We start from the raw sequence: 26,873 nt of genomic DNA, 5'->3' as shown, positions 1-26,873 counted from the left end.
CGAGAATAGCGAACAGTATAGATAATATGTGCTGTATAGTGTTTAGGCTGTGAAAAGTGTAGAGTGATGATAGTGTGTTGGAGGTAGGTTAGTGAACAGCAGGATGGGTAACATGTGAGGCAGGGTTGCCTCCAATGAACAAATGAAATGAGAAAATCTGTGAAAAGAAAAAGGAGGGAAATGACATATGAATGAAAATGCAGCCATGTTTAGTACTACTGGAGATGCAAAAATGGCTACAGCAGTACTAGATACTGCTGTAGGCATATAAGAAGGCTACAGGTGGGATTTGTAACAATAGCCTTTTCAATCATGCTTGCGGTAGCATCCATTTTTCCTTGAACAATGTAGACAACTCCAAGGTTATTCAGAGATTGGTGGAAAATTTGATTTAATTGATGAAGCAATCTGGTAACACTCCACCACTTTTGCCAAGATTGTCTCTGTCCTTGTAAATTACTCCCCAAGTTGTTGCAGGCCTCCGCACAATAATTATTGCAGTATAATGCCAACTTATGTAACACAAGTGCCTTCTCAAACTTCAACATTTCTCCACAAATAGTACCAAAATTGTACATGTTTTCATGTATGATATCCATATTTCAATATGCCTCTACATACATTGGCCTCTGTTGTGCGGCTCTCTTATGACAGCTAAGTGCCATATCACATTGCATCATCTCGAATAGACTACACCAAGGTTATAGTGCGCAGGAGCATGTTGGCTGGCTATTATCAGAGCTTCACAGTATTTCTGAATACCCTCGTGAGTGTTTCCCGAGAGTTTTGAGCTAGTGTCAAGGTCAGTCAAGACAATGACTAGACACTCTGCAGCTGGCTTGTATGAAGGATCAGCGTTTAGAGCTTTCTGATATGACTCAGCAGCCTCCAGCAGGTGGTATAAAGGAAAACATGGTGCAGCATGTGAAGTGACGAAAAGAGTGTAATGAAGATGGTACTATGTATGTACAGTGAATTGGGTAACATGTGCCATTATACTGCAAAGAAATCTGGGTAGCGATGGTGCGAAAGGGGTGAAGTGATATAGTGCCCTTTATATATATACACACAGTGGACAAAGAAAAATGGAATGATGCCATGAATACCACGAACCCAAAAAATTTTGACATACTGATGAAATAATAAAAATTTTAGAATGGAATGTACCTGTTAAAAATACGGGTATATGTGAAATGCTGCTGCTGGAGATAGTGTTTGCAGGGAACCAAAATTTTAAGTTGCTGTTGTTAGTCTGCAACTTGGCAACGAATGACTCATAGATACCCTTGGAGCCTTAGCCGTCCCTCATCCATCCTCTGCAACATTAATTGTAGCACTCTGCGTTTCCTTCTCTGCTCCAAATTTTGAAATTTTATTCCTAATGATCTGCATATCACTCTTGGTTATTTCAGCAACATAAAAAAAATTTATAAACAATGCTGGTTAGATAGTCATAATACAAGGGACTGGGTTAAGCAGGATATTGACCGAGTGTTAGAACTTAGGTGGGAACAGGAGATCGAGCTAGACGATTCTTAAATATGTTAAACACTCCATTGTAATAAAATGAATGAGTATAACACAATGACTTATGAATGGAAAAAAAAGTGGAGGTAGATGATTTATTCTCCTATACCGAATATCCTTTTAAGAGTATCAACAATGATGCTGTAATCATTTGTCCAGAGCTTCCAAGCCTTTCTGAATGCAGCCTTCGTGCTAAGTTCTATAGGATCACCGCATGAACACCCAGAATCGCCATGCTGTTGCAACTTTGTGAGAATATCTAGAGCGGAAAACTGATGCCGGATCCAGAAAATTGCTTGTAACAAACAATGGCATGTTAAGAACGCCACTTTTAGTTTAAATAAGTGTTGGTTCAGCTGGTGTATTGTGTGATGAAGTGTAGCCCATTCCCCTGACCTTTTAACACTAAAAATTTTCCAAGAAACTCGGACTGCATCACTTAATCTGTTAGGGATTGCATAGCGAGTCTTTGTCTAAATGATCCAGCAGTTCTATGCCTTTAGTTTTTTTTTTTTTTTGGAATGATACCATACTGATGGTGGGTTGTATAGCAGGAAAACGTGGTCCAACAGATATAAAATTTACAACAAACTGGATGTTAGATGGTTATTGAATTAGATTTACCACTGGGATTTTTTTTTTATTTGCAATCAATAATCAGGAAAAAGCTTGGTATATCGATGTAGATTACAGAATATAGCCATCATTATTAGGCTAAAGCAAGGGTTGGAATTGCAACATTCGAAACTATGATGAAGCGAACAAAGTGTAAAAACAATTCATAATGCATAGAAAGCATATCAAAGGCAAGTGAAGATACAAATATCAAAAGAAAGTGATGAATCCGATACTATCAAGGCCAGAAATCAGGCATGAACAGGTAATTACGGAGAAAATAAATAAAAATAAAAAAAATCAGAATCGAAAAATCAGAATGCATGCTAATCTGCTAAAATTTCAAAATAGGAGATCAAAGCCACAACGGAAATTACATATATGTCAAAAGAAAAGAGAACTAACTAAAAAAGGAAAAGAATGAAATGAGATCAAAAGGAAAGATCGTATATAATTAGAACGGGAAATTGAATGTAAACTGGGAATACGACGTAATTTTGAAATTCGGGATGAAAATGAGAAGCAGAAATTACAAACGAAATATCAAGGCCAAAGGACAATCAAAACAATAATAAAAGGAAATTCCAACGCAACTACAATCAAGATGGAAGAAAGAAAGCACGTTTAGGAAAACTGTAAATAAATAAGAAAGGAATGTTGGAACACGTTTTGTTCCTTTTGATTTTGCATGTAGGTGGTCCGACATTACTATGAGCAAAGTGATACCACCAAGAATGCTCCAAATAGGGCGATGAATAGGAAAAAAAAAAACAAGAAAATATTAAAAATTAGAAAGAAAGGAGAGCTTACCGTGGCTGGTTACCAAAAAAACCTGAAAGATGGAGGAGAATTTTTGAATTCGATCAAGAACGAGAGAGATCCCTTCTGTGTACCCGTGGATTCGCTCTGAGCCAAGAGGGGTGAAGACGGATAACCGTGGGAATGTGAGTGATCGACTTCTGGTTGCTTGAGGTTTCTACAAAGGTAGCCGACCTCCTTCAGCTTACTTGGGAAGAAAATATCAGGAGAAGAAGCCGAAGAAGAGAAATGAAGAAGAAGAAGGGATATGGGCGATCGTGAAGGAGAAGCAGGTGGAGGGGTGAAGAAGCGGTCGATGCATGAAGGAGAAAGGGGTAATGGTGGGGTGAAGACGGGTCGTGAGAGAGGAAATGGGGAGGTGAAGAAGCGGTCCGGAATGGGGCGTCCTGCATGCCCTTTTAAGGAGGAGGAGAGGGTTTCGGTTGGGGGATGAGAGGCTGGAGAAGAAGTTTGTTGGCGATGGGTGGCTGGAGGCCTCGAGAAGTGGTTAGAGGCACATGGGTGCCTCCAGAAGGCTATGGAGAGGGGCCATCGGCCATGGAGGTTCAAGGGTGAGAGGTCGAGAGAGAGGCGGCTGATGGGTGCTGAGGGAGAGAGAAGCGAGAGTTTAGGGTTTTCAAAACCCTAACTCGACTTTTTTAAACATCGAGAATCAGATTTTCCAAAAAAAGGCCTCTTTGAAAAGTTTTCTCTAAAACGGGTTTCTAAAAACTATTTTGCAATTTTCTTCATTTATTTTTGATTTTTTTGGTTCTTTTCCGAGTATTTTTATTTTTTTGTATTTTGGGAAATACAAAATCCTAAAATGTACGGCAAAACAAAGATTTAAACTAATTTTTTTTGTATTTTTGAGAAATATTTACAAAAAGAAGATTTTCAAGGCTATTTTGAGGAAATTTCTTCAGAAAATGGGTTCGGACCCGAGTTTTGAGAAAATGTTTGAGTTTTTGAAGCTCAAATTGAGAAATACATGTGATGGATCCAAACAGATGTCGAATAGACTGTCCGAGCTATTTAAAGGCTATTTTTGGTATTTTCTATAATTTTAAATTTAAAATTTGAACAAGGAGATTTAGATTTGGATCTAGACAATGGATCCAGATCCGAAATCAATTTAAACATATAAAATGAACTTAATTTCAGTAAAATTTTGAGAAATGAACTGGAATTTATATTTAAAAATGACATATTTGCTCAAAAAATGAATTTAGGGGCAAGAAGGGAATATTTAAAAGATTTTGAAAATTTTGGGGTGTTCACAAAGGGGTTTGCGAAAGGAGGAAGATAGGGTTCCCTAAAGCTTGGAAAAAGGGAAAGAAATTGGGCGTCTCATTGCTGAGACTGAAATAGCTTTTGAAATCAAATGATCTTTCGCAGAAGATTCAGGTTTGACCCTTATCCTGCTCGACAGGATCATCTGGCTGACCAGCTGGTTCGGGCAATCCCATAATATCATTGAACTCATCCATCAGTAGAGTCATCTCTCCCCAAGGAAACCATAATGTGCAGGTACGTGGATTCCACCGTTCTGCCATGGCCTGAATCAAAGCTCCATTGATGGTTCGCTTGCCTACCGCTGATGCCATCTCCAACCCACAGTCATCCAGGTGGTTTGGGAACATACGTGAGAAGGTGGCCAACCAAGAATAATACCACCGAGGGAAGAAAGGACGAGACTAGATGACCCGCAGATCCGTGGATCCATCCTGAATCTGATAGAAGACATGATCTCGGGGGAAGACCGCATTGAGAGAATTGGACGCCATTGAGATGATACTGGGGTAAAGAAGAAAAATGAGGAGCATCAGATAGAATACAGGACTTACGGATATACTCTTTGAGGAACCAAATCTTGGAATATTTTTGAAAAGGTTGAGGAAATTTTAAAGAAATTTTCTAGGGTTTTTGAAGAAAATTTGATCTAAAAGATAAAAAGAAATGTAGGTAGGTAGAAATATACACCTGGGGTTTTTGAAAATAAGGGTAAGTTTTGAATAATACACCCGGGGTTTTTGAAAAGGGTCTGATACATATATATGAGAGAATAAGAGAAATATCACACAACTAAAGCTGCACAAACAAGGATGTGCATACAGCACTCCCTAAAGGCTGACTCTAAATGTAATATTTTGAAATGGCTTGTAGGACCTTAATCCTAACTCTAGGGTTCAGATCATCTGATTTCAATCAAGATATGCTGATATACCCAAGCCGAAGCTTGAAGTACGTGGCATAGAAATATTCCTCCGGTTCTAAGGTAATGGCTTCCCAACATCCTTGAGCACCTACCGATATACCTCAGACTATGGCCCTTAGGTACGTGGTAGGGGGCGCGAACCCAAATAGGTGGTCCAGTTGTGAGGCTCTCTCCCGAACTATGGTTCAGTGAGACAGCCCAGCAACGCGAAGACTGGGACAATATAGGTAAGGAGGTTTTCAAAATATGTTCAACATTCAAGAAATCAGATGGCTCTAATGCAAGTCCTAAAGAGATAGATTAAAATGAAGAGGAGCATACACTTGCATACATTGTTTTGCATTCAATCCCTAAAATTGAGGAGAGTTGTATCTCAGACCTAAGTCTAATGTGAGCATGGAATAATCTCCTCAATATGGTCCTACCAAACCATACTTAAACCCTATATGCAATGATGTCAGCTTTAGGACGGAGTTTAGGCTCCTAAGGTTTGCATAGAAATATAGCTGACATTTTGAAAAATAAAGACTTAGATAATGTCAAAGTAAAAGAAAAAGGCATAATTCGACCGGACGAAGACGGGTCCCATCTCGGTCGCCAAAACTGTGATCATCGCAAAATTTTTCCTCTCTTGTGTATTTCTCTCTCTTCCTTCTCTTTTTCATTTCTAACCTCTATTTTCCTCCTTTTTGAAGGGAGAAAAATAAAAGAAAGAAAAAGAAAGAGAGAAGAGAAAAGAAGAGAAAAAGAAGGGAGAAGAACTATTTTGCGGGTCTCACTTGACCTTAATTTTGAAATGACTCGCCTCCGTTTTTGAAATATTTGTGGGAAAACTGGGAGACGGGATCCGCTCGTCGGTACTAGGTTCGACCGTTCCTGGCGCCTTTACCAGGGGTAATCGAACCAAGGGTCGAATTTATGCCTTTGTTTTGCTAAGAATTTATCTAAGAAATTATTCTAAGTCTAAATGCACAAAGAATCATGCTTGTGCAAATGCAAAGATGTATGCTCCTTTTGAAAATGTTTTGAAGAATTTCCAAGTGTTTCTGAGATGAATCTGATAAAGTGAAGAAGTGATTTCTAACTTAGAATTTAAGATTAAAGTTCTAAGTTTTTAGGAGAATCAAGAGCTTGGGAAAATAAATCTGGATTTTGGAAAATGATTTTGAAGTCTTTGAGATAAAAGAAGAAGAAAGGGATTTTCAAAGTCATAAATGGACTTTGAATCGAAATAGAAATGAAAATGGAATTGAATCAGAAGGAAAGATAGAATTGGGAAATCTGAATAAAATTGAGAAATTTAAAATAGAATTTGATTTAAAAGTTGGAATTTTATGGATTTTTAATCCAAAGTTAAGATTTAAGATTCGAATTTGAATTCTGGATTTTAAAACCTGGAAATAGGAATTGGATTAGATTTGATAATTGGAATTAGGATGGGTTTCAGATTCAGAAATTTTGAATGGAACTGGATTCAAGATTTGGAACCCAAGATGAAATTGGGATTTGAAGTTAGAGATCCAAAGTAAAGTTGGATTCTGGATTTTAGAATGGATTTGGATCTGAAGTCCAAGATCCAAAGTAGAATTGGATTCTGGATCCTAGAATGGATTTGGATCTAAAGTTTGAGATCCAAAGTAGAATTGGATTCTGGATCCTAAGAATTGGAATTTGGATCTGAATCTGAGATCCAATGTAGAATGGGGATCTAGATCCTAAGTGGAATTTGGATCTGTAATATGAGATCCAAAGGTGGATTTGAACTCTGGATCCTAAGATGGAATTGGATCTGAAGTCTGAGACCCAAGGTGAAATTGGATTCTGGATCCTAAAATGGAATTGGATCTGAAGTCTGAGACCCAAGGTGAAATTGGATTCTGAATCCTAAAATGGAATTGGATCTGAAGTCTGAGATCCAAACTAGAATGGGGTTCTGGATCCTAGAATAGATTTGGATCTGAAGTCTGGAATTCATGATGCCATTTGGATCTGAAGTCTAAGATCCAAAAGTAGAATTGTATTTAGAAAACTGGATCCAAGTTGGTCTAACTTTGGATTTGGGTCTTGAAAGTCCAAATGGGACTTTTGAAGCTGGATCTGGGTTTTGAAAACCCAGATTGAATTTAAAATTTAAGAAGAGTCAAGATTCAAAATCAATCTCAAACTTGTGATTTTGATTTTGAAGATAAGAAGATAAACTTGATTTTTGAATTTGAAGATAAATCAGAAACTTCAAAGTCAAATTGAACTTTGAAATTGCATTTTGAATTGAGTTGGAAATTTGAAGTTTGAATATAAATGATTTTGGAATTTCAAAGTCAAATTGGACTTTGAAATTGAATTTTTGAATCTTGAAAAGAAGAAGAATCACTTGAAATTTTGAAAAGGAAATTTTGAAAATATGGTGCAATTCTATCCTAGATGATGAAATGAATTTAAAGATTTTGAATTTGGATTTTTGAAAAGCTATCACATTCTTTAAATGAATTAAAAATGAGGTTGAAGACATAATACATCCCTGACTATGGTCATTCAATGTATTATGTAATAACTACATTTAAATTCAAGTGAAGAATAAAATACATTTTGGTGCTTTTATAGAATTTAAAATGAAATTAACCCTCAATATACCCTGACTATGGCCATTGGTATATATTTTGAGTTAATTTTAAGTTAAATTCTGATAAAAGAAGAAAATATTTTAGGAAAATATGATGAATTTTGAAAAATGGATCCAGTGTGGATCCAGTGTTATTTTGTAAAAGATAAAAATGCTAAGTTTTGTCCACACCCTGACTATGGCCATTGATGTGGATCATCAACTTAGTATTTATTATCTCTTACGAAATGGTGCATGTGCCATTCGTGTTTCACCATCGTGAGAATTTTGAGAAATAAAGGCAAAAATGCATGAAAACAAACAATTTATGTTGTTTACAATGCTCATCCATTCTACCTAAAGCAGGAAATGTAAATTTTCAATCAAGATCTAACTATTACAACACATAAATTTGAATTTACAATTCCCAATGATGGTATCTCCCATATATTTCCTGCAAAACACTTGATTAATATGAAAGTGGAAGGAAAATGATATATATCGCATGGATAAATAAAAAAAAAAAATCATATACATAAGATGTGAATGATGGAAAGATATAAAGTATGACATATATGCTTTTACACACGTATATAGGCATGTATATGTTATATATATATATATATATATAGATGTATGATATGAGAGGGAAAATGAACTAATGGGCTGCAGACAACATTCAAACGTTCAGAACTGGTGTGTACATTATTCTGGTTATGGGGTGTTGGATGAAGATGTAATAAACATTGCTGAAACTAAAGAAGTGGAGATACATATGTGACACCACAATGAGTGGTTGCTGAAAGAAAACCGCGTAGGAGATGAGGTACAGGAAGAGGTTTATAACACCAGACAGTGAGGTATTTAGGGTACCAAGTCTAAAAGGTTGGTAAACTCAAATGATGGAATACTTATGGCACTGATCATTGAACATGGTTGTTATGCTAGAGATAGGATTACCCACTGTACTCACTGTAACACCTAACGAGGATCTCATGATACTATCTACAGTACCTAAGAGTTGAATTGGGTCATATAAACTAGAACATATCTGCTAATCTGCAAGTGCTTGATGTACAGGCGCTGTGGATGATTGCTATGTGGGTAATGCACAGTATGGAAATTTGAGACATTAGATAGCAGATGGATAGTGAATGGGAAACTGTGTACTGGAGTGAGGCGATATTATACATGGTGAAGGTGAGGGGTTGATGCCCATGGGCGTGAAATAAGAAGTGAATATAAGGTGCTGCTGGAGCATATAATGTGCAAGAATCGGGGCTGAAGCAGGTGGTGCTGTGAGTACTAACAGCAATATAAAGTTTTTGCTGTAAGTGTTTACAGCAATATAAAATATTTGTTGTAACCACTTACAGCAATACAAAGCGTCTATTATAAGTATTTACAGCAATATAAAAGATTTGCTATAAACACTTAGAGCAACACAAAGTATTTACTGTAAGTGTTTACAGCAACAAAAAATGTTTGCTGTAAACACTTACAGCAATACAAAGCCTCTGTTGTAAGCACATAGGTGGTTGAAGGATGGTGTGCACAGTGGAATGTATAAGATGGGCTATGAACATGCCAGGATATTATATGATAATGATGAGCTGGGTGCACCGATGAGTGCATCGGTAAAAGGATAGTGGGGGTTATCACAGCTGGAGGAATGCCCCCAAAATTTAGATCTCGGTTGCCTTCCTATTATCCCCAAGAAGGATTTTCATAAATTTGACAGAGTTGTCACACTCAAGTCTTGCTTCTCAAGCAGTTGTGTGGGGAAAAGAGTTACTAATTATCGCAAGGAGGTGAGCTTATCAGTGGTTGAGTAGATGATGATCCCATCTATAGGCGCAGATCACATGGCTCGTCAGCTGATCTCTCTCGATGGTTACCGAGGGGTAACCAGATTGTTATTTGTTTTGTGGACTAATCACTGCTGCATCTATGAAAACATTACATCAATCCGAGTCAAGTATGTTTCTGAAGAATTCATGCTACTAGATTAACAAAAGAGGTGGTTACCCTGCTAACATATCCAACCTTATTCATGACAATGATCTAATTCTATAGGTGACTTCTGCTATGAGTCGATCACATAGGGGTTTGGCACCCCAGATTTACATTCAAACTATATGAGTAATGCTGATAGGCTGCTTTAACCTTCCTGATTGAGATTTCAGCAAGGCATCTTTCTGCAGGTGATGGGGGATGTACTATGACAGGTAATTAGATGAAAATGTAAACAGGCATGTGAAATAAACATGGGATTCCAACCACCTTGCAGGCAACAACATGCTTTTATTACCTTGGGATTCTGTTGATGTTCAATCGATCCTCCACTGGTTGAAGAGGAAGCACCAGAGGGGGTAAAGCACCGATGGATGTTGTTTGCAATGGATGGAAATCGATGTGGGAGAGTGGCGATGTGGTCTCTTGCAGAGGAGAGGTTGTTCTTCAACAGTTCGCAGAAAAAAAATGTTCAGGAAGGAAAGGGGAAGTAGGAAGTCAGAGCGATTTTCAGAGAAGTGATGAAGTTGTTCGATCCATTTCAGAGTCTTAGAGACCCCTTCTTAAAGGGAAAGTAGAGGATTCGAGAGGAAGTCCACTGCGGATGGAAGGTGAAGAACAATGATGACTGTTGAAGATCGATGATGGTGAATCAAGAAAGAGCATGCGCGGGAGGGGTCCGTTGCAGCTTTTCGATATTTCAAAAAGGTTGTTCCCCTTTTAAGAAATTTCTGAAAAATGGTTAAGGAATGAGGTTTTTGGTAAAAATGGCTTCAAAAAGCTTAAAAATCATCCGTTTTCTTTGTAGCTTTTCTCGATTTTTTGGTTTTTATGTTTTTTTTCCTATTTTTTTGTATTTTTAGAATAAAATCCTAAAGCTTTATGAGAAATCAAAGATTTAAAACTAATTTTTTTGTGTTTTTGTAAAATATTTACAAAAGGGAATTTTTTAGAGCTATTTTGAGAAAATTTCTTCAGAAAATGGATGTGTCCGAATTTTTGAGAAATATTCGAGGTTTACAACCTCGAACTGAGAAATATAGGGTCGAGGATCCAACAGAGTGTCGGATGAGCCGCCCGAGCCTTTCAAACTTATTTTTTGGTATTTTTGTGATTTTATTTTGGAAATCGAACAACGGGGCTCAGATTTGGATTTAAAATACTGAGTTCAGACCTGGAGCTGAATTTGAATATATCAATGTGGAATTTAATCCAGAAATCTGAATAAAAGACTGAATTTTAGCTTTGAAATCACTTTGATTTTCTCAAAAAATAGAGTCAGGGGCAAAAGGGTCATTTTTACAAAACTTTGTAAAATTTGGGGTGTTCACACAAGTACAGAAAGATAGATTTTTTCAGACTATTTGCAGGCTGAATCGATTAAAATGAAAAACATAAAAATTATAGATCCTTGTCTTAGCTTTCTACAAAATCAAACAGATCAGATGTTTATAGAGGGAATCATGATAAATCCCGAAAATATGGAACACTGTTCACAATGTTCTGGACGAGACTGGATCTGATAGATTCTGTCCAACTCACTGCTTGATAGAGAATTTCTAGGATTCTGTCGACCGATTCAAGACGCAACCTCAACAACAATGTTGTAGGTCCATGTCTTAGCTTTTGAGAAAGACTAAGAACACCAGAATCGAACCCGTATCTTAGCAGATACAGTTGATTCTTTAAAGTTGTCTCTGACAACTACAAAATTGAAAATCCGATTTTTGACAAAAACCGAGTCTAAGCAACCCACAATGAGCAGGATTATTAAACAAACTTTGAGAACATTCAATAACATAAAATCTTAGAACATTCGTTCAATCAATCATAAATAAGTTTCTTGCATATTACAATCATCAAGAACAATAATAGAACAACACAAAGACAATGAAACTAAAAAAAATGCTAAATACAAGAAAAATAAGAGTTGAGTTCGTTTATCTCCTTTGTAGCCACAAAATGAACACAAGCTTGGCTTTAATGATAGACCACGATCAACTTGATGTCTCTATTATCTCAAACACCAGCACCAAGCTTTTCAAACCTTGATCACACGATCGGCTCACACGCGCAGCCACACAAGGCTTTGCATCACCTTCTTCCTTGATGTTATCAACAAGAAACTTGTCAGGGACTTTAGTTGCATAATCAAGCAGAAACAAGACAAATGGTAAACAACAAACTTATAAAACATGATCTTAGTTTTCCAACAAGTTAACGATCATACAATTTAGACGAGTATCTAGAGAGATGTGGTCAAAATGCCAGGACTGTGTTCACCCTTCAAACATCCTCTTGCCCTCTCTTATCACCATTTCAAATTTCTTTTCATTTTCTCAAAAACAACAATCAGCCTCCTCATGGTCGACCACCATGAGGGTCTTAAGCCCTCAAGAGAGTGAAATGATGATGCCATCCCTAGCACCAATCACTCACAAAAGGGGTTGGACTTCTCCAAGTTGTCGCCCACTTGCCCAATGCATGGGCTCTTTTTTAAAATGGGCACCATTACCCTCCAACAGCCCTTTTAACCTTCTACGGTCAAACTAGATTAAAATGAGGGTCATTGATGTCCAACCCAAAGTGGTACCAACTATGGCTTGGGGTTGAATTGGATCTTGGATTAAATCCAAGATCCAAATGATGTTTTTGCTTCAAAAACTCTTCACCATATTGGGTTTCTAAATTGAAGAAAAAAAGAAAACTACCTTGAATACCCCATACACCCTCTAGTGCCGCAAAATAATCCTACAGGGCACTAGAACTATCCGGATCCATAGAATCCGGCACCTAAAAAAATAATAATAAAAACAAATTTAATGTGATTCCATAACATGACAAAATGGAATCAAAACATAAAATTACAATCTCTGAGAAAGATACAAAATATCTCAGATATTGTAACACAATAATAAAAATGGATGTGGGTACGTGGAGATCCAATTGAACCCATATGGTCCTGCTTGATTGGATCTGCCATGTATCGCATGCTCGATCGGATCTTGGGAATTGGATTTTTATCTAATTCGTCTTCAAAGCTCGGATCTTTAGGATGCTCTACATCATTCCCCCCTGAGTCGAAAGGTTTCGTCCTCAGAGCCTTGTTCTTCTCATGCGAAGCTCCATAATTCTTGCAAAGATTCAAAATAAAATCAATGCAGAGTCTGTCCACGAGAAAAATAAATGTACTATGCAATATAGACAACATCAGATATATACTTAAATCATTATGCATGCTCGGCAAATATTGTAAATTGCTATCAGATATTAACACATTAACATTTTTATCATACAAGGCAAACATACTTGGGTTTTTACTCAAATATTCATATGGATTCTCATAAATATTTATGGTTTGACTAAAAACATGAAAATTAACATTCCTTGCATAATCTAATTCAGACGAATTAGATTGAAACACAAAATTTTTCAAGACTTGATATTTAATAATTTGACCATGTATCAGGGCTCTAACGATTGCAATAAAATTCAGATCAGACACAGATAAAAATTGTCTATCTATCATGCTAATCACAATATCAAACTTCGCACACAGAGTTATGCTATTATAAGACAATTTATTTTAAAAATAAGCAACATAATATAATAATATAGCAAAATTACTATCTGAATTTATCAAAGATACAAAAGTATGATTATCAACAAAATCCTGATGGTTCCAATGTATTTATCTTAGAATTTTTGAATAAGTCAATAAGAGACATTTCATTTTGAGCTTCTAAATTTTCAATTCCTAAAAGCTCTTTATTACACATCTCGATCGAATTTTCAATACTATGATAAGGCTTTTCAATTTTGATATTTTTATCGAAGATGAATTCACTAATGAGACTTGACGGATCAATGTTGACAATCATGTCAAACGCTTCTCGAGGCAAAATCATATCTTCTATAGTCTCATAAAATTTCTTGTAGACCGGATCGTCAAGACTAACATAGGATTGGTCTTCTAGAGGTTTTATTTCCTAAAATGATGAGATGTGGGGCTCATACATCATTTCTAACACTGATTCAATAATAAATCCATGCATAGGAACATCCTTAATTTAAAGTGAGGGTTCCTTATCAATTTCATCAATTTCATCAATTTCATTAGACAACGCATCAAACACTATATCAAGGATAGGTTCCTCTTCATTCTCCTCATCGAATATCGGGTCACCTACAATTTCATGAAAAGGCTCCTGAGGAGAATCCTTTATGAAAATGATGTGAGTGTGACTGATTTCATCACACTAGGATAATTTTTCGCGATGCAAATCAATTTTAAAATTGCCTGTTATGACCTTTTGGATTTTCGAAGATTCTAAGTCATAAAAATGAAATTTTCTTTATCCTCACAACTCACATACGAGGTTTCCTCTAACCTAACTCTAGCATTAATATTCTTGAATAAGGTGGGGTTAGGTCAGGGATTAAAAGATGAGACGGTCGTACAAGGGCCCTGCCTCGATTCTCTATGCGAAGAATTCACATAGTTGGACGTCAGATTTGGAATATGAGACTCCCAATTGGATCTTCTCGGTGGATCCCTCTGTCTACACAAAGACAAATACTGATGTGGGTCAAACCCACAAATAGAATTGGACTTCCAAGATTGGAGCAGATCAGGTCTGTGATGACGATCTTCCTCTAACTCCAGTTTACAAAGTCTAGACTTTATCCTTGTCATCCGAGTTTTTCAGCAAGCAATTGACTATGCAAAAACCTCATTTTCTTATCCCGTTCTAACTCAAATTCATAATGAGAGTCATAAGGAAGTGTTCTACGCATTCCTCGAGAAACACATTGACTTGGCTTGAATGACTTCTTCTGCTCCTTGGTAAAATCTTATATTTTATGACAAAGAACATCGATTTGATGCCACAAGGTTTGAGTTCCATCCCTAAGGTCGCGAATGTCCTTTTCAAGGATATACTAGCTTTGACCCTTATATCCGATTCGCCCAGACACGGCACATGGATTGTAAAAAAAACTGACCTTCCCACTACACCAGGGATTGTGTCGGATTGAGAAATCTGGCAAACCTCGCTCTGATACCAAATGATGTGGACTCAGTACGCACCGATTGTGATCATCGCAGAATTCTTCCTCTTTGGTTTCTTTCTCTCTCTTCCTTCTCTTTTCCTTTCTAATCTCTATTTCTCCTTTTTGAAGGGAGAAATAAAAGACAGAAAAGAAGAGAGAAGAGAAAAGAAAAGAGAGAGAGAGAGAGAGAGGAATTCTTTTGCGGGGTCTCACTTGACCTTAATTTTTGAAAATATTTAAGAAAATAACTCGCCTCCATTTTTGAAATATTTGCGGGAAAAATTGGGAGACATGATTCGCTCATCGGTACGAGGTTCAACCGTTCTTGGCGCCTTTACCAGAGGTAATCGAATCAAGGGTCGAATTCATGCCCTTTTGCTTTGCTAAAATATTATCTAAGAATTTATTCTAAGTCTAAATGCATAAAGAATCATGCTTGTGCAATGCAAGGATGTATGCTCTTTTGAAAAGAATGATTTTGGAAATCTGAGTTTTTCCAAGTGAAAATATGATGACGGAATGAATAAATGATTTGGAATAATTGATTTTAACTTAGAACTTAAGATAGATCAGGAAAGATGTTTAAAGTTCTAAGTCTTTGAAAAAATCAATTTTTTTGGGAAAAATAAATGTGGACTTTGAAAAAAATGATTTGAAGCTGAGATAAAAGCAAAGTCAGAAATGGGCTTTGAATTTTGAATTTTGAACTTGAATTTAGGAGGCGAGATGAAATTTGAAATGGAATTAAATTCCAATTTTGAAATTTGAAATCAGGATGGGGCTTGAGAAATTCAGATTGAGTTTGAAAAATAGAATTGGTTTTAAGAGATCTAGATGGGATATGAAAAATGGAATTGGTTTTTGGAATTTGGGAATCAAGATAAACTTGGATTTGAAATCTAGAATTGGGAATGGAATTGGGTTTGAAACCTGGGATCCGAAACAGAATTTGAATCCAAAGTCTAAATCCTAAATGGAATTTGGATTTGAAGTCTGAGATCCAAGATGGAGTTGAATTCTAGGATCCTAAATGGAATTGGATCTGGAGTCTTGGATCCAAAATAAAGTTGAATTCTAGGATCCAAAATGAAATTTGGATCTGAAAATCTGGATCCCTAAATGGAGTTGAATTCTAATTTTAGAATTGGATTTTGAAGTTTAAATTTAGAAGATGAATTGAGAATTTCAAAGTTAAATTGAACTTTGAAATTCGATTCTGAGATTGCTGAATTGAATTTGAATTTGGTTTTGATTTGGAAGTTGAATTTTGAATATAGAAATGAAATTCAAAGTCAAATTGGACTTTTGAATTTAGAGTTAGGATCTGAAGATGTTATTTGAAATTTACAAGAGTTTAAAAATTGATTTGAGAAGTGAATAAGATATCTAAAGGAAATCACTTGGATTTTTTAAAAAAGAATTTTGAAAATATGATGCAATTCTATCCTAAATGATGAATGAATTAAAAGAATTTTGAAAATCTTATTTCATTCTTTAAGTGAATTAAAATAAGATTGAAGATATGATACATCCCTGACTATGGTCATTGAATGTATCATATAATAATCATATGAAGAATAAAACACATTTTTGGTGCTTTTATAGAGTTTAAAATGAAATTAACTCTCATTATATCCTGACTATGGCCATTGATATATATATTGAGTTAATTTTAATTTAAACCCTGATAAAAGAAGAAAATATTTAAAAATATGATGCTTTTTGAAAAGGGATCCAGTGTGGATCCGGTGTTATTCCATAAAAGATGAAAACCCTAAGTTTTGTTCACATCCTGACTATGGCCATTGATGTGAATCATCAACTTAGGATTTAATCACCTCTTATAAAATGGTGCACGTGCCATTCGTGTTTCCATTTGTGAAATTATTGTGATAAAAGAGGAAAATGATATGAAAATAAGCACTTCTAGAAATATGCATGTTTATACATTCTAATCTAATGCAAGAAATGAAAATTTATTATCATCTAAGTATTGCAACCTGGAAAACAAAATTTAATTTACAATTTCTAAGCTAAGAAACAAAATGATATTTTTCATATGTTTTCCTGCAAAAGATGAGTTAGTACATGATATATATATATAGTAAGTATAATATTACTAAAAATACAATTGATGAAATACTCAGGTATGCCAATGAAAATCTGAGGTAAATGTCAAAACCTAAGGCAAATGTTGTTGCAAAAAGATAGTGGAAGAGGCTGCAGATGAACATGACTATGGAAATTGTGATCATCGCAAAATTTTTCCTCTCTCGTATCTTTCTCTCTCTTCCTTCTCTTTTCCTTTTCTAACCTCTATTTTTCTCCTTTTTGAAGGGAGGAAAAATAAAAGAAAGAAAAGAGAAAGAGAAGAGGAACTCTTTTGCGCGGTCTCACTTGACCTTGATTTGAAAAAATATTTAGAAATTTAACTTGCCTCCATTTTTTTTAAAATATTGCGGGAAAATGGAGAGACGGGATTCGCTCGTCGGTACGAGGTTCGACGGTTTCTGGCGCCTTTACCAGGGGTAATCGAACCAAGGATCGAATCTATGCCTTTTGCTTTGCCTATAATCTAAGAATTTATTCTAACTCTAAATGCACAAAGAATCATGCTTGTGCAATGCAATGATGTATGCTCCTTTTGAAAGATGTTTTGAAAATTTCCAAGTATTCTGAGATGAACTTGGTAAAAGAGTGAAAAAGATGATTGATTTTGATTTAGAACTTGAGATAGATCAGAGAATTGCTAAGTCTTTGAAGTAAATCATAGTTGGAAGAATAAATCTTTGATTTTGAGAAAGAATGATTTAAAGCTTTGAAAATGAAGTTTCAAAGTCGGAAATGGACTTTGAATTTTGAACTTAATTTTAGGAAAGGAAATGAATACTTGGGATGGAATTGAATTTGAAGTTTGAAATTTAGAATGAACTGAGAAAATCAAATGGTATTTAAGAATAGAAATGAATTTAAGAGATTCAGATTAGATCCGAAAATGGAATCGAAATCAATAATTGGAATTGGATTCCGGATCCTAAAGAGAATGAGATCCGAGATTTAGAATCCAAGATGGACTCGGGTTCTAGATCTTAAAATGGAGTGGATCTGAAGTCTGAGATTCAAATATAGAATTGGGTTCTGGATCCTAGAATGGATTTTGATCTGAAGTCTAAGATCCAAAAGAAAATGGAATTGGATCTTAAAATGGATTTAAGATCTGGGATCTGAGATCCGATGTAAAATTGGGCTCTGGATCCTAAGATGGATTTGGATCTGAAGTCTAAGATCCAAAGTGTGATTAAATTCTAGACCCCAAAATGGATTTGGATCTGAAGTCTGAGATCCAAGAAGTGAAATTGGATCTGAAGTCTGAGATCCAAAGTTGAATTGGACTCTGGACCCTAAGATGGAATTGGATCTAAAGTCTAAGATCCGAAGTGAAGTTGGATTCTGGATCCTAAGATGGAATTGGATCTGAAGTCTAAGATCCAAAGTGAAGTTGGATTCTGGATCCTAAGATAGTTTTGGATCTGAAGAAAGTAGAATTGGATTCTAGATCCTAAGTGGATTTGGATCTGAAGAAAGTAGATCCAAAAGTAGAATTGTATTTAGAAGACTGGATCCAAGTTGATCTGATTTTGGATTTGGAATTTCCAAACTTGATTTGAGAATTTGAATTTTGAAAACGAATTTCAAAGTCAAAATTTGGACTTTGAAGCTTGAATCTGGAATTTAGAAGATGAATCCATATTTCCAATTTTGAATTGAATTTAGAAAATGAAATTTAGGAATTGAATCTTGAAATATACAAATGAATTTCAAAGTCAAGTTAGACTTTGGATTTGAATTTTGAATTTGAAATTTTAGAAGATGAAGAGAATCTCAAAGTTAAATTGAATTTTGGATTTGATTTGGAGTTTTTGAATATAAATGAATTTGGAATTTCAAAGTCAAATTGAACTTTGAACTTTGAACTTTGATTTGAATTAGAATTTTGAATTTTGGATATACAAATGAATTTCAAAGTGAGATTGGACTTTGAATTTAGAATAAAGAGTTAAAAGTTTATTTGAGAAGTGAAGAATACGTCTGAAGGAAATCACTTGGATTTTATGAAAAATAATCTTGAAAATATGATGCAATTCTATCCTATATGATGAATGGATTTAAAGAATTTTGAAATTGGATTTTGAAAAGTTATTCCATTCTTCAAATGAATTAAAACAAGATTGAAGATATAATACATCCTTGACTATGGTCATTGAATGTATTATATAATAATCTATATTTAAATTCAGGTGAAGAATGAAACATATTTTGTGCTTTTATAGAGTTTAAAATGAAATTAACTCTCAATATACCCTGACTATGGCCATTGGTATATATTTTAAGCTAATTTTAAGTTAAACTCTAATAAAAGAAGAAAATATTTGAAAATATGATGATTTTTAAAGAGGATCCAGTGTGGGTCCAGTGTTATTTTATAAAAGATAAAAATACTAAGTCTTGTTTACATCCCGCCTATGGCCGTTGATGTAAATCATCAACTTAGGATTAGTTTACCTCTTACGAAATGGTGCACGTGCCATTCATGTTGCCATTTGTGAGAATTTGAGAAATAAAAAGCAAAATGCATGAAAAACAAGTAATTCATGATATTTACGATGCTCATTCATTCTATCTAAAACAGGAAAGATAAATTCTCATTCAAAATCTAACTATTACAACATGTAGAATCGAATTTACAACTCCAAGTAATGATATTTTCCATATATTTCCTGCAAAACAACTGGGTTAATATGAAAAATGGAAGAAAAGTGCACATGGATGTCAATGGAAAAAGTGCTCACATGTCAAAGTATTAAGGTTCAAATTTGTGGAAAAGATGAAATTGATATGTATTTGTATACATATGAACGTGCATATATATATATATATATATATATATATATATATATATATATATATAAATGAAATGGTGAATGTGAGGATTGATTGTAACATGTGACAGATATGGGCCAGTCATCTTCAATGCAACTGCTACTGATTGAACCAACCACTACTAAATTCTATAATGAAATGGTTACTGGAAAACCAAAAGAAAACAAGGGCCAAAATTTGCTCATCATGGAGATGATCCAAGCTAGCCAGATACTTGTGTTCATTTCGCAGTATTTCCAATCCATGCACGAGTTTGAGACCTATGGGCACTGAGATTATTTGCAATTTAGAAAAGGCAGATGTGATGCCCCAGTGGATGAAACCATAGATGATCTTGGCTGAGTTTGTTGGACATGTTGCTGAGTCAAATACTAGCTTTGAACATGGTGCTGCCTTATAGCAGGAGGTGCTGAATATGACAATCAATGGCAAGGCAGGGCTATATGGTGCTATAAATAACAATTGTGCTAGGCATACTATAGTGAAGTGTTGGTGTAGTTGCAGGGTGCTAATATATAGTATGATGAAGGATGTTGTACATGAAGCATGTGCAAGTATATAGGTGCAACCCAATGTGGAAGGGCTGTGATGCAACAAGACACAGGAATTCGCTGGATATGCTGTAAAAAGGCTGTGTACAGGAGGAGATTAGGTGCTGCAATGAATGGCATTATAGGCAAGTAATCCCACTGTGGGAGTGGAATGCCATGCTGACAAGGGTAAAACTGTGGCTGTAAAAAGGGCGTGTGAAGTTTGGGCGGCCTAGCTGTGTAGTGAAGTGGATAGTATGTTATGGTGAACCACTGTAATAGGTTGTAGGTGCTGTGTATCTACAGCGAAAATTTGTAACACAGAAAATGTAATGAAGGGTAGGCTGTGATAATGCTGGAGCCAATATGAGACTCGTGCAACAGGCAATAATGGTAAGGTGTAGGTGGAAATGTTGCTGGAATTACAGCAACCGTGGACATAACAGGGTAAGGATGCTGTAGGTTACGACATGGAGGTAGAGTGAAAGACGCAGCAAGGTGCTGCTATAAGTAGTGGTTGAGGTGCATAGGTGCTGTGGAGGTAGATGAGATATACAGAAAATTTTAGCAAGAAGAAAGGAGATGGAAACGTGTTGTGTAAAGTGGCTGAAAGTGGGTACTATAAAAAACAATATATGACATCAAATGGTATAGAGTGGGTGGTGAGCATGGCATGCATAGCAGTAGTGAAGGTATATGACAGTTTGTGAAAGTACTAAATAATAAAAAAAAATAAGCTAGAGAGGATGATGGTGAATTAGCTGCTGCAGAAATGCTGCAGATAACGAAGTTCGTTGTTCAACGTAACACCGAAGGACTTCAAGCCAACTTCAGTAGCAAGTTTTTGCTGCTCAAAAGTCAATTATCACCATCTCCTGTTTTGCTTTGGTGATTGCATTCTATCCATATCCAGGATGTTTTTACGTTATTTCACTGATGTTGTTTACATTCTTTCAGCAAATGAACATGGAGGAGACCACCATACTACCTTCAAAATAAGCTTAAATACATTAACTTCAATCAGATCTTCCCAGCATTCGTTACTTTATCCAAACATCTTCAGAGTTTCTAAACTTAACAACCCAGCCACCTTTTCAGTTAGCAGTATAAGCATATGATAAATGACATAATGCAATTGCAATAAAAAAAATAACTATGGTGCTTGAGCAATTCTGCAAGGAGATTGCTGAGAAGAGATATAGAATATACAGCTGCAGGGGACCAGACCGGAGGTAACATGCTGAGTAAAATCAAGCAAAGTTATACAGATAATGATATAGATGTTTAATTGAATAAACCTGATGCAAAACAAGAAATTCAAATCAAAACAAGAATCAAAGTTCAGGAGCAACAAAAAAAAAAGAATCACAAAGAGATAAAACAAGAATAAAAAAAAATAAAATGACTATCAAAAGATGAAAAATAAGAAGCTGAGCTTTCGGAAATGTTACTGAACCATCCATCAATGGTCGCAAATGAACCCAGCTGCTGGAAAAAAAAATGAATCTCTGAACTTACAGACAAAATCGAATCCTAATTTTCCTTGATTGCCATAAGTGCTGGTGGCTCTCTGATAACCAGTGACGCAGAAAAAAATTCTATTTCTGAGACGCAGAACCATATGTTAACGCTCTGTTCATGCACATCTTCTGCAATTTCTGTTAATAACTCACGAATATAGTCAGATGCATATGAGAGAATAAAGGAATTTGATGTATTCCCAATCACACGGCTATTTGCCAACATCCTCTGCTTCTCTTATTAAATCATCATTATTCCCAGGGAGCTGTGTCACTCTTATCAGGGTTGCATTTTACATTAACCTTGAGAAAATCAATGGTCCTTGAGTGCAAAGACCCTGACAAATGATTAAACACACTCAAGAACCCGATTATCTTCAGGATTTACTCAAATTCAGCAAACTGATTATCTTTTGAGTCCCTTTTATCTCCACAGCTAACGGATCTAACATCAGTTTTTTTTTTTATATATATATTTTTTTGGTACCTGTCTACATCTCTTACAGATGATTATAAACTTTCGTTGCATCATCATGCCTTTGCCTCTCTTTTGTCTTCTGTTTGGGACAGGGCAAGGGCATACCGATTGCTTTTGCGTCAAGGAAATCCAAGCACAAAAGATGAATATCACCATGCAAAAAGCAGATAAAATGTAAGCAAAGCCTAATCTAATATTAGATCAGGTCAGACGTTTTACTCAAAAAAAAAAAAAAGAACAAATGGAATAGACCATAGCAAACCAGCACATTCCTGCAATATTATGGAAGCTTGATCAAAAAAATGGGAAATCAAGTAGACGTCATATGGTGAGACGAGAGGAGTGAAACACATGAATGGAATCGCAATGAATTCATAGAAACAGATGAATGACTATATACATATACATATTGTTAGTGAATATGGATGAGATAAAACCAACAGAGGGTAAACCATACGAACGATAGAAATAGCATTATACAAAGATGAACACAGAATAAACTGCAGAAAAGGAAAAAACATGAACTCACCTTAAAATCATGAGGATCAGGGAAATTGTCAAAAGTAAAAGAGTGTTGGAATTATTCTCTTGTTGTCGCATGTTTGTAAGTCGGATCTTGCCATGAGTAAACCGATATTACATGGATGCTTTTAATGAAAAAAAGAAGAAGGAAAAATCAGAAGTAAAACAGAGGGAGAAGGGAAAGAGTAAACCTGGATGGATCAATGATGCCATTGCGAGGCATCATCGATCGTCAATACATAGGGAACGATTTCAACAAAAAGAAAACATCGAACATTTACAGAATTTAGACATTGGAGTTTAAAACTGCAGATGATGGAGGAGAATATAAGGTAAATCAGGCTTTAAATATACGTTGAAATTAAAAGAAATTCATAAGAAAAGAGAAGAGAAAAGAAGGAAATAAAACAGAAATGAAAGGGATTTCTTACCTTCGTTTTGGAGGAATCTTGAGGGAGGAAAGAAGAATCTTCTTCTGTGAAGGGGGAAGGAATACCAGAGGAAGAAGGGATTGAGTAGAAGAGAAAGATACGCATGGAAGGGTAGGAGATGGATCCCCTTCTCTCTCGTGCGTGCTCCCCTTTTAAAGAAGGAGAGGAGCATTCAAGAGAGGGGCTGTTGAAGATGAGAGGTTGAGGGAGAAGAGGTTGTTTGAAGATGGAGGGTCGGGCTGAGAGTGGAAGTGTGCGAGAAAGAGGCTGTTGCCTCTTTTCCAAATTTCCAAAAGAAGGCCCCCTTGAAAGAACTTTTGTAAAAAAAATGGTTCAAAAGGAGATTTTTGGCAAAAATTCAATTTTTCAAGTTTTAAAACCATTTTCCTTCCTCAATTTTTTGATTTTTATATTGCTTTTCCATTTTTTTGTATTTTTGTAGTAGAAAACTAAGATTTTAAAAGAAAACAAAGTTTTAAACACTAAATTTTTGTATTTTTCTGAGAAATATTTACAAAAGTATTTTTCTGAGAATTTTAGTCCATTTCGAGAGAATTTCTTCAGAAGAAGGGGTTTTTGACCCAGGTTTTGAGAAAATGTTCGAGTTTTGACACTCGAATCGAGAAATACAATGTGATGGATCCAAACGGATATCGAATGGACTGTCCGAGCTATTTAAAGGCTATTTTTGGTATTTTCTATAATTTTAATTTAAAATTTGAACAAGGAGACTCAGATTTGGATCTGGACAACGGATCCAGATTCGAAATCAATTTAAACATATGAAATGAATTTAATTTCAATAAAACTAGAGAAATGAACTGGAATTTAGATTTGAAATAACCCATTTGCTAAAAAAATGAATTTAGGGGCAAAAAGGGAATATTTAAAAGATTTTGAAAAATTTGGGGTGTTCACAGAAATATACATGTAATCTTGCAATAGAGAATTTAATGGCTAAAATAACTCAACTTACCTTTTTATAACATGCCAAGACTATTTCAACAAGTCAGAGAGTTTTCTTTTTTCGAGGCAAGAGCAGGCTAATGGATGTTTCACTGAACTCTTACTTTTGTCTCCACATGCTTCAGGTAATCTGGAACACCTGACTGCTGTATATATTTTACACTTTCAACGGCATAAAAGTCTGAAATCCCTTCAAAGAATGGTTTCTCAAAGCTCTCAGTGTAGATTCTTAATGTTGTAAACATCCTAAATAGATGGTTAAGAAGACCCCTGTCAATAGCCTCACCTAATAAGAACACAATTCACTCTTTTAACACCCCACTGCAGCTTGAACCCACTTATGTAATTTGCTCCTTCCTGCTCATATTTGCAATAAAAACATTCACAACCCCACGGTTCACAGTTGCAGTCCCACAGTCACAGCCAGCCAAAAACAAAATTTGATAGATTAGCATGGAGCTTTATCACTGACGAAAATGCCCTTAAAAAATGTTGTTGATAATGATTAATATTACAAGCAAGAAATTGCCAGAACTTCTACATATATACAATGTAAACAGATCAAATGTATCCAAAATAGTTCTGGAATTAGAGTAACATATATCTTACAAAACATCTTCCTGATTGTTCTCATAAGCATGCTTTTTATATGCCTTTACTAGCAACTTTCTATTGATATCTTGGCATTTGAATTAACTATCTAAGAAAACAATAGGCAACCTAAATTCTCATAATAAAGAGCAATGCAGGAATTGAAGTTTATGTGTCCCTCATAGCTGCAGTTGCAGACATCACTGCCACCAACAAGAAGATGTCACCACTAAATGATTGCACATAAGAACTTACTTAGTGATTGTTCCATCAACATCTGCGATGAATATCCTTGTGTTTCATCTCCACAGATAAATTCTAGCATTGACCTACTCAATAGAAAACTATACACAGAAACTCAACAGACTAAAAAAAAGGGGAATAGCTTACCATCACAGGAAGGAATATAGCCATTCTGCTACCGTAGCACTTGAATTTCCATATGTAGGCTTTAGCGTTTGAAAGAGAGCACAATAGAATTTTATTTGTTTCTATCATGGCACCAACAAGACTTGCAACGATGATTGAGTATAAGGAATGTTATTAGACTGACTGTCAGTATGGAATTCAGAACCATCTTTCATATCCGTGATAGCATTGCATCAAAAGTAGGAAATTAATCCCATCAAATGAGAATATATTACAGAACTTGAGAGAAAAAGACATAAAATGATGATGATGGCATTGCATTCAAAGTAGGGAATTGATGCTGCAAATATAGAAAACAAATGTTAACATGAATTACCCATCAAATGAAAATATATTATAGAACTTGAGAGAAAAAAAAATATAAAATGATGATGATAGCATTGCATCCAAAGTAGGGAATTAATCATTATTTGCTAGAGCATTTTGCATAGAGTCAGCAACATGATTAGAGAATAGCACTTATTTGGGCCCAAAGTATCTTAAAGAATGACATATTCTGAATATTTCTTTAAACAGGCACTAGCTCCAGCTCCAGCAACATCAAACTTGTCAAGCAGAAATAAATGAGGCGGACCATGACAATACTTATAAGAATATGTTGTAAACCCAGGCAGATCACCCCGAGTCAGGTGATTTTGTTCTGTTTTAACATTCTAAATTTTGTATGTGGATCATCATATCCTGGCCTCTTGCAGCAGCGACCGTCACTTGGGCATACAAATCTTGAAAAGTTCCAGCAGTAAATCTTTTTGCGAAAACATGAAAATCAGAAGCCTATGCTTTCAAGAAAATGATGGGAGAGTCATGCCATTTCATGAGTGGACCCTCAGCCATGAACATATAAACAAGGGTCATTTCAGAGAGCCTTTCACAGTATCCAATAAGAGACGTGATATGGCAATGGTGAACCTTTGAGAGCATCTATTGCCACAACCAGCATCTCCCTGCAAGGAAGATGTCGGCTATTGGAGTCACATCTGCAGTGGTTATTTTGCTTATCTTCCACTATGTAATTCCCGAGTCTCTAAGGTACAACCCATGTTACAGAAATCATTTATAAAAGAATTGTAATAAACAAGATCAAATGACACCACCTGAATATTCCAAACAGATCTACAGAATTACTAATATGGCTTCGATGGTAAATCAATCAAAAATGATGATGGGGATTATATACTACAGAAATTGCAGAGTCACTGGAATAACATTGATAATCAGAATGAACATTAAGTGGTTTTAACGATGCTCTGATTGGGTTCCTGCTTGAAGCGGCAATGGTGTAGAAACCATAATTCCCTTTAAGACCTAATCTAGCAAGATATGATCGAGGTTTCTTATACTTACCTGCCGATCTCTCTGGATCTACGATACCTTTTGACTTTAACATTGCAGAGGGTAATGAAGAAGGCTGATTTCAATCCGACAGACCTCAGGTTTCTATCATAATCAGAAGCTCTGGTTATGAGCACACAGGACACCCGACTTCAGCTCCCGAAGATGTAGATTAATTGATTGAACTCACTAGTATGATCTATGCACAAGAAATGATAGTTGCAGAGGCCCAGAATTAATTTCATGACAGATACAGATTAAATTTGTATCATTGGTGAGTATCTGCAAGAGCCTTTCCTTGGGGAATGACC

This window comes from Nuphar pumila, chromosome 5 (genome assembly GCF_984573655.1).
Source record: "Nuphar pumila chromosome 5, dmNupPumi1.hap1.1, whole genome shotgun sequence".
NCBI classification, from domain to species: domain Eukaryota; kingdom Viridiplantae; phylum Streptophyta; class Magnoliopsida; order Nymphaeales; family Nymphaeaceae; genus Nuphar; species Nuphar pumila.
This window is presented reverse-complemented; position numbering follows the sequence as displayed.